The sequence below is a fragment of the Puma concolor genome, chromosome A1, assembly GCF_028749965.1.
Source record: "Puma concolor isolate L17-30 chromosome A1, mPumCon1.1.hap2, whole genome shotgun sequence".
Lineage (NCBI taxonomy): Eukaryota > Metazoa > Chordata > Mammalia > Carnivora > Felidae > Puma > Puma concolor.
The window spans coordinates 237,430,893-237,437,180 of NC_141667.1; the positions used below are offsets into that span (position 1 = coordinate 237,430,893).

The 6,288-nt window shown below is 53.5% G+C and overlaps 1 long non-coding RNA gene across 1 annotated transcript; it reads left to right on the top strand.

Annotated features, from left to right (window-relative positions):
- The first annotated feature begins 5,060 nt into the window (after nt 1-5,060).
- Nucleotides 5,061-6,033, top strand: LOC147584885 (uncharacterized). Its single transcript, XR_015239918.1, has 2 exons — nt 5,061-5,194; nt 5,803-6,033. It is a non-coding gene; the product is annotated as an uncharacterized LOC147584885 (long non-coding RNA).
- Nucleotides 6,034-6,288: the final 255 nt, after the last annotated feature.

The following is a 6,288-nucleotide window of genomic DNA, read 5'->3' on the forward strand; positions in this document are numbered from 1 at the left end:
AAAAGTTGGTTTCTACTCTGCTCCGTCAGCACCAGTGTTGTGCATGGAAGGGGATGAAGTCTGAGACAGAATTGGAAAAGACCCCTGGGTAGGTCCTAGTTCTCCCTCCTGCGCTGGGGGCACACGGCCAAGCCATGTACAGCGCCACGGACGGGGGGTGGGGGGGACCAGAAGTGCGCTCCCCACCGCCAGGGGTGAGGTGTTAGGGTTACAGAGCTCCTCCAGGGAGGGGGTGCGCTCACTCCCATGTTGCAAACGAGGAAGGAGAGTGGATCAATGTCCTGGGGCTGCTACGTGGGTACTGGGGCTCATCACCAGAAGCCTATAGGTTATGCTCAGCAGGAGTGTTCTTCTCATCTGAGGCAAAGAACCGGAAGCCCAGAAAGACCAGTCTCCCAGTTTAAAGCCGGTGCTGAGCCCCGATCCCTGCTGTGCTATTTCCCGAGCGGCAAGGGGGGCTGGGGGGCCGCTGGCTCTGGTATTTCACCTCCCCTCCTCCCCCCAGGTCACAGCCGGGATGGAGGCGGGGGCTTGGAGGACCGATCAATCTGTGTGAGCGTCCCAGGGTCGCCCCAACAATCTGACAGGGTCGGGCTGACCTCCCGGAAGTTGATTTGTACCCCTGCCCCCAAACCTCAGCTTCCTCCTTTGTGCAATGGGGATGTGATAAATCAGCGCCCACACACAGCCATCCTGAGTTTGCTGTGAAGATGTGATGCAACGGGCTGTGAAACGGTAACGCGAGTCAACTCACGTCAAGAACTTTCCCGTGGGCTAAGCATTTGATGTGAATTTGCAGCTGGATCCCTACAACCCCCTGAGAGAGGTGGTAATATAACCCTGGCTTTAGGAAGGAGAAAGCCGGGGCGCAGGGGGTGCAGGTCCCTCCCTGAGGTCTCTTGTCCCTCAGCAGAGCGGTGGACATGTGGTGGTTTCCCTGGTCAGTCCCGCCTCTCAGGGTGCCCGGCACGGGGTGAGGCCCAGGAGGACAGCAGTCGCCCCTGGTTTTGTAGCCACATACGTCCCTACACAGAACTAGGAGATTTGGGACACGCCCCTGCCAGTCCCATGGGGGGAGGGGGGTAGCCTCTCAGTGTAAACCTGGCAAAAAACAGGCTCCAACAGACGCCTTGTTTATTCTCTTGTCAGAGGATCTACACCGTTATGCTCGGTGGGTGGAAATTATTTATTAAAGAAATGGCTTGGGGCGCCTGGGTGGCGCAGTCGGTTAAGCGTCCGACTTCAGCCAGGACACGATCTCGCGGTCCGTGAGTTCGAGCCCCGCATCAGGCTCTGGGCTGATGGCTCAGAGCCTGGAGCCTGTTTCCGATTCTGTGTCTCCCTCTCTCTCTGCTCCTCCCCCGTTCATGCTCTGTCTCTCTCTGTCCCAAAAATAAATAAAAACGTTGAAAAAAAAAAAAAAAAAGAAATGGCTTATTTAAGGGGCTTAAGCACCAGGGCGCTTTTCTGACGGAGAGCCTTTGCGAACATTCATCCTTAATGACATAGACTGATATTCAAAAGTAATTAAGATGGTAAAACCAATAGTATTATGAGAAAAATTCCCGGAGTGGCTATTTCTTGGTAGAGCACGGGACATAATGAAATGAGTCAGCTACCGAAGCCATGATTTTGTTCCTGGCGGTTAAAAAAAATTTTTTTAATGTTTATTTATTATCGAGAGACAGAGAGACACGGAGCGTGAGCAGGGGAGGGGTAGAGAGAGGGGGAGACAAAGAATCAGAAGCAGGCCCCAGGCTCCGAGCTGTCAGCCCAGAGCCCGACGCGGGGCTCGAACTCACAAACCATGAGATCATGACTTGGGCCCAAGTCGGTCTGAGCCACCCAGGTGCCCCACAAAGCTTACGGTTTAAAAGGAGAGGACCGCCATCCCAATGGGCACATGTTTCCAATGGAGGGACGTGCTGTGAAAGTGCAGGGTACGTGACTGTTCAGCAGGGGACCTTCTTCGAGATGGTTCTCAGGGTTGGTAAGCTGTGAACTGAGCGCCAAACTCACGCGGAGCAGGAAGTGGGGCGGGGTGGGAGGAGCTGGGGTGTGGGGAGACTGAGGCCGGGCGGCTGGCGCCTAGGGGACAACGGGACAGTGGCAGGAGTCGGGGTACGACAGAGAGCCAAGGGCCATGTCTTCAGGGATCTATGGACCCTGTTGAGGATTTCAGACTTGACCGTCCTCAGAAAACTGGGAAATGACCAGAAGGTTGTAAGCGGGAGAGGGGCTTTGTTCCCAGAATGTCACCACTGAGGCCAGAAAGGAGCCGCTAGCATGGCTGTGTGCATTTTCTGTCACTCGTTCTCCAGCCCGTCCGGTAGGACCTCCGCGCCCCCTGTACAGGTGATGTCACTTACGGGGGCCTGGGTGCAGCTAGCTGGGCCAGGACAATCCTCCGCGACGAACGCGAACGCTGAGTTATCCATTCAACAGAACTTGCTGAGTCCGTCCTGTGGGTAGTGACAAACGACAGTTCCAACTGGGTGAGATGCAAGAGCTCTTTTTGAAGCGAGACTCGTTTTGCGGGCCGTTGGGTATTTTGTCCCCATTTGTCATTCAGATAACTGGCCGCCTCTTCTCTCCCATTTGGAATGTGGGGGCGGGGGCGAGTACCAAATAGACTTTCCGGGGAAACCAGTGGTGATTTCTGTCCCCGCAGACCCATGGCTGTTTCTGCCTGACAAAAAGAAGTATCTGGGTGTCAGCATACAAAATATAAGGGAAAACAGAGCTAGGCCAATTTCCCCTCAGGAGACACCCCCCCTCCATGGGCATAATACATTCTGGAAGGCCGGGTTAGCTCCTCCAGAGTGGTGAGGAGAATTTTGTTATTGTGGAGAGTCAAAAAAACATCATGGAGTCTTTATAGCTCGGTGCTTTATTCTTGTGCCTATTTTGTTTTATTCAGATTAATAAGATAATTTAAGGTTTGTGAGTCTGAAGTCAAGGCTTTGTTTCCTGCTGGGGATTTTCTATCTTGGATCCATGTTTCTTGGTGAGGGCGTTCAAGCGGGGCACAATCCCTCCTCATTGTCCTAAGCGTGAGCTGCCGAGGGAGGTGTGGGATAGACGTTTCACAGACGATGACAGTTGCCACTGTGTTTGGGTGGGTCGCATGCAGGGTGTCACAGTCCAGGCAGTGGTGATATAAAAATAGCAAATAGGAGCACATAATAATTCTTGGAGTATAATGTCCAAAAAGTAGGGCAAAAAGTAGGAAAATCATTCCTCCTTTTGAAGGTGTGCTTAGAGCATATTTCTCATGTCAGGTTGGAAGGATTCTGATAGAACACATGACTCAGTTGGACTCTGAATGATGCCACTTCCTAAAAATACAGTTTAAGTGATGTGCACTTGAACCCAGCATTCAAGTCTTTGATTTTGGCCTTGAATCAGCCAATTAGTGGCAGCAGACCCTTCTTGATTATTCAAAGTATAACCAGCAAATGCTTTGGCACAATCCCTCATGCTAAAAAACCCCGGCACCTTTCTAGAAGTCACATTTCCTTCCCTTGGAATGCATCGGAAACCCGGGCACGCAAAAGCTCTCCCATCTAGGTGGCTCTTTTGGATAAATCCTTTACGACGCCGTTATAGTCGTACTTGGCCTCAAATACCTTTATTACTTCTCAGTTTTGAAAGCCAAACACACAGCCAGCACTGTCCAGAACGCAGGCCTTGTCCCAGCTGCCCCGGGGCCTTCCACATCCCCCGTCAGGAGCCCACAGAGCCTGATTTGGGGTTGGCCTGCACGTGCCAGAAGGCCCAGGGCCAAGGGGTGGCTCTACACTAGCGTTTCTGGTGGGAGAGTTTCGGGTTGTCCCGAGGCCTGGCCAGCGGTCTGGGGATGACCTGGTGGCATTGAGGATGGGCGCTGTCGTCTGCCCAGGGAGGACCCAAACACGTCCAGGGGATCCCTGAATTTCTCTCCCATCCCCACCAGGAAGCAGATGGCCTTGGGGTCCTCTCTCCTCCCCGGAAGCCATCGAACGTCCTTCTAATCTTTCTTCCTCTATACTTCTCTTGCTTCTGGTTTCAGCTTTTCTATGCTGTTTTCTGAGGCGTAAAATATTCCGGATCGAACGGTGACATGTTAATGCCACGCTGCTCATCCCAGAAACCTCATAACCTGGCAGCCAGTGCAGATTACATACGTGTTGCGTGAACGGGTGAACCGATGAATGAATCCATAGTTTGGCACGCAGGCGCACACCATCCGTCCCCGAGCCCTCCCGACAACGGCATCATGAGCGGAGCGTCAGAAAAATGTTCTTACTGATTTGGGGTCAAAATCGAGAAGCAATACTTCGAAGGATAAAGAACAGTCAAGGGCCAACCAGTGATCTTAACGAGCCCTTTCAGTGCTCTCGAAAGGGACTCATCTGGTTACTGTGTGTCAGGAGGGATAGGTGAGGAAATAAAGAGGTAGGTGCCACCTGGCAGGGGACCCCGGAGGACAGGGTAGGAGGCCGGCTTCCTCATTCTGCACGGCAAAGCGGCTCTCCCGACAGGATGGCCTGGTCCCCCAGGCACCCGAAAGCGGCTGAGCTCCGTCCCGGCCTGGGCACCTCTGTTCCTGACACAGAGCGACTTCTTTCTCTCGTGATTCTTTTGGCCACTGCTTCCTCCCTGCAAACCCCGGGGCCCTGCCCCGCTGGCCTCCGAAGCCCGCCTTCAGTCCTGCGCTGCTCTGCCTTTATTCTCTGCTAGCTCCCTCTTTGTGTTTCCCATTCAAACTCCCCAAGGGGAGGCTCGGTCGGTGGTGGAAATTAAACGAAGCCCCAAACCCAGGGCCTGCCAGATATGCAAACGAATTAAAACAAGCCACACCCTGACCTGCTGAAGTGTCGGACAGAAACCAGAAAGCAGTAGAAAACAGAACTGGAGGTAAAATCTCCCAAGAGTTGCCCTGCCAATCCAGACGGAGAGGGCCCTTTCCTCTCTCCTTCCCTGCTCCCCAACCCCTGCGCTCCACCTCCTTTCTCCTCCTTCTAGTTTCCACCCAGAGAGACGCCCCCCCCCCCCCCCCCCCCCCCCCCCCCCGCACAGTCTCCCCAGTTGGGGGCAGGGGCGGCGTCTGCCGAGCGCTGTCAGAAGCCCTCGCCTTGCTTCTGGCTGATTTTCATTGCCTCCCGGGCATCCCCTAAACGACATCTGCGTTTCTGTTTCGACCTCGCAGCCGGTGAGTCCTCAGCAGCGCCCCCCTCCGGCCGACCAGGGAAGTCAGAGGGAGGGCCCGCTGGCAGTGAGGCCCAGGGGACGGGCGGGGACCCTGCAGCCTGGGGACCTGCGTGGGCCCTGTGGTGTCTCCTGCTCTCTGATTCAGCCCGTTCGGGGACCTCAGAGGGGCATCGGATGCAGAAACAAGCCTATTTAAACGGCAGAATCCACTCACGCGTGTGACTGTTTTGTCCCTGACAAGGACTGATACATGCTGTCTCATGACTTGCCCTGGGCAGAGTCATGAAGTAGAAGGAGGTGGCATTTATCTTTGGAGCCTGTGAGGACAGCGTGCTGGTCTGGCGACACTCCGTCATTTCTTTCCCCGGTGAAGGAAATCCCAGTTTTGTTCTGGGATTGGCTGCCTGAAGGAAGTTGGAACCAGCTCCAGAGGATGAATCACGAGGAGTCTCAGACTAACCTATTCCCTTTGTTAGTGATTGGGTTTGGGCAGCAGGGAACTGGGGGGCGGGGGGAGAGGGGTGTGTGTGACCCTGTCCTGACCAATGAGATGTAAAGGAAAGTCTGCTGGAGAATTTTGGGAAACATTTTCCCTTCTGAGACGAACAGAGGTACGTGAATGGAATTTGTCCTCTCCTTCCTGGCTTTGTATGTTATGGTGGATGATGTGATATTTGGAACTGTAGCAGCCATCTTGTGACCAAGAGGATAAAAAAAAAAAAAATCAAGAGAATGCAGAGAAGTTGACCTAGAGCCATGATATCATCAAGCCACTGGATCAACATGGAACTTTCTACCTCTATACTTATACGTAATAATAAATCCTTATTGCTCAAGCTACTGTTAGTCAGATATTCTGCTACTTATTGCCAAAAGGTCCTTGACAGGCATATCAGGCCCTGACATACCTTTGGGCCTTCTGGGAGAGGCCCACAGTGGTGGATCTAGTCTGGAGAAACCTGTTGCATACGTGGCAGAGAGGAAGGATGATAGGAAAAAGTGGAACAGGTTCCCCTTTTGGTAATCCTTAGCCAAGAAACAGCACTAGACCTCATCCCCGGGAAACATCAGCATCCACTGTTGTCCCCACCGCAT